The 3,036-nt window shown below is 42.7% G+C and overlaps 1 protein-coding gene across 1 annotated transcript in view; it reads right to left on the reverse strand.

Annotated features, from left to right (window-relative positions):
* The window catches only part of LOC143283315 (basic phospholipase A2-like), a 21,679-nt gene extending 19,184 nt beyond the window's left edge, over positions 1 to 2,495 (reverse strand). The window contains exon 1 of the mRNA XM_076589508.1: positions 2,481 to 2,495. The gene's annotated coding sequence lies outside the window, so the exon portion shown is untranslated. The remainder of the gene's footprint in view (positions 1 to 2,480) is intronic.
* Positions 2,496 to 3,036: the final 541 nt, after the last annotated feature.

The raw sequence follows: 3,036 nt of genomic DNA on the forward strand, positions 1-3,036 counted from the left end.
TGTTGACCAGTTGGGAGAGAGAGAGGAGGGGGAGCGAGGGGGTGGAGGGGTGGCGGCGGGAGAGAGAGAGAGACAGGGAGAGAGAGGGTGAGAGGGTATGGGCGAGGGGGGAGTGGGAGATATGTACTTTTTGGCAGTTTATCTCAGCGTGGAACTGTTATTCGCAGAAGTCTTCAGGAACCCACGAGTGTTTGTTGACCAGTTGGGAGAGAGAGAGAGAGAGAGAGAGAGAGAGAGAGAGGGGGGGGGGGGGGAGGGAGAGAGGGGGGGGGCGAGGGGGGAGGGGGAGATAATTATGTACTTTTTGGCAGTTTGACACTTTTGTTGACATGCACTGTAATCTTCTCAAGTCAAGAGGGTGTACGTTTTTTTTGTTTTTTTTTCTTTTTCTTTCAGTCGAAAAAGTATCAAATCACAGATAATTATAACAAAACAAAAAGTGAATACATTAAATACTGCACGAAAAGTGAAAGGATATCTGAATTGTTCAACGAATGGGCACGAACGCAAACATAGTGTGATGGAAACAGAAGGGAAAGAAAAGTGGGAGAGAGAAAGAAGGAAGCGAGAGTGCAGGAGGGAGAGGTGGGGGGTGCGAAGACATAGTGGAGAGTGGGGGCGATAGAAGAAGAAGAAGAAGAAGAAGAAGATGATGATGATGATGATGATGAACAACAACGTTAATGACAACAAACAAAACAACAACTACTACGATACAAAGCGATGCTTCTACCCAGAGCCAAAATCAATTATAATTTCTTTTCTCTGCTATGAAAAGGATTCGCTCAGATTGCCTCAAGTTTCTGACGATTGTGAAAATTTCAGTTGTTCAGTGCCTAATTTTGAAAAACAAAACAAAAACAAAATCTCATGTTAAATACAATGACAATGAAAAAGCGACGATTCATTTTTTCCTGTATTTTATCCATTTAAAAAAATATTTTTTTGAATTGATACATTCATCTATCTATTCATTTATTTTTGCTGGCCCATCATCTGCAAAACATTTCAGCGGCATTACTCTCTCTCTCTCTCTCTCTCTCTCTCTCTCTCTCACACACACACACACACACACACACACACACACACAGTTCTCAAGAATTTGAAAGATGAATTGAACGCTTTTTTAATGTCTCCTTTCTTAACTGAAATAAAATATATTAGAAAAGATTGTCCCATCTTCCTTTCTGCATTCCCCCAAATCATAATCAACAAACAAATGTTTCAGCTTCAGTTTCAAGGGGATCGCAAAGCGAACTGACCAATGTCATGTCTGTTAAAGAAATAACAACAAATCAAATAAAGTCGAATTAATGAATAGCACATAAACAGTGAGAGTGATGGCCTCTATAGAGGTAACGCGTCCGCCAAGGAAGCGAGAGAATCTGAGCGCGCTGGTTCCAATCATGACTCAGCCACCGATATTTTCTCCCCACTCCACCAGACCTTGAGTGGTGGTCTGGACGCTAGTCATTCGGATGAGACGATAAACCGAGGTCCCGTGTACAGCATGCACTTAGCCTCGCACGTAAAAGAACCCACGGCAACAAAAGGGTTGTTCCTGGCAAAATTCTGTAGAAAAATCCACTTCGTTAGGAAAAACAAATAAAACTGCACGCAGGAAAAAATACAAAAAAAAAGGGTGGCGCTGTAGTGTAGCGACGCGCTCTCCCTGGGGAGAGCAGCACGAATTTTAAACAGAGAAATCTGTTGTGATAAAAAGAAATACCAATGCAAAATACAAATACAAATAAGCAGGTCAATAATAGAAGTGGTGAGGGCAGATCCTAACAAGTAATGAATTTCAATCAACTCGCGAATCAAAGATTTTGTACAAGTAGTAATATAAGCAAAAGACAAGAGAGAATCAAATCGAAAGAAGTATTTCAAAAACAAAAGAAGATAATCATAATAAGACCAGAACAGAAGGAAGAAAGAGAGAAAGATATAATAATAAAGCAAGCAAAAAATATTGAATGAATGAATTAATTAACAGATAGACATATTGATATATAGATAGACATTTTGATACATAGACAGACAGACAGATAAACAGATAGACAGACAGACAGACAGACAGACAGATAGATAGATAGATATATCTATAAACAAACAATCGTATAAACAGATACGGGCATAATTTAGTAGATAAATCAATCAGTTAGTAAAGGCAAAACAAAAACCAAAAAAAACTGGTATACACATAACTAACTAAGCCACCAAGTAACCAACCAACAAAACAAAACAAAACAAAACTAAACTAACAAATGATACAACACTTTCTCCCCCCCCCCCCCCCCCGCCCCCCCAGCAATCGCAGACAACAACAACAGCACTCTGGACACCCCCAACGTAACCCCCAAACCCCCCACCCCCACCCCCACCCCCGAAAACAACAAACACAAAAGCACAACACACATTGTTCCAGACTATAGCTAACACAATGCATGCAGGGCTTCCCACACTACAACTTTACTCACCCACCAATTTACCCGGTTAGCAAAAACCGCTGAAACCTCCAAAAACGTGCATGCCACGTATGCTGTGCTGAGAAGAAAGAGCGTTGAGCACGCATCTTTATAACGTAACCCTACTTTCCCCTAACCCTCTTCCAACCGCCCCCCCCCCGCCCCCTCCGCCACCCGCACCCCCTCCCCCCCAACCCCCACCCAACACCCCCTTCCAACAAAGCCCACACACATCCTCTCCAAGCCACCGCACCCCCAAGCCCCCACCCACCACAAACGCACCCCACCTTTCCACCCTCCCCGTCAATAATCCGCCCCACCCTCTTCTTCCTGTTCTCTTTCGGAGAGCCTTGGCCTTCAAAAATTGTGTCCCACTTGGCAAAAAGCAAAACAAACAAACAAAACAAAACAAAACAAACAAACAAACAAACAAAACACACACACAAAAAAAAGCCCTTGGTAAGTGTGAGAGAACTCTGGACTGGTTTGTGATTAAGTGTGTGTGTGTGTGTGTGTGTGTGTGTGTGTGTGTGTGTGTGTGTGTGTGTGTGTGTGTGAGAGAGAGAGA

The sequence above is a fragment of the Babylonia areolata genome, chromosome 6, assembly GCF_041734735.1.
Source record: "Babylonia areolata isolate BAREFJ2019XMU chromosome 6, ASM4173473v1, whole genome shotgun sequence".
Taxonomy (NCBI): domain Eukaryota; kingdom Metazoa; phylum Mollusca; class Gastropoda; order Neogastropoda; family Buccinidae; genus Babylonia; species Babylonia areolata.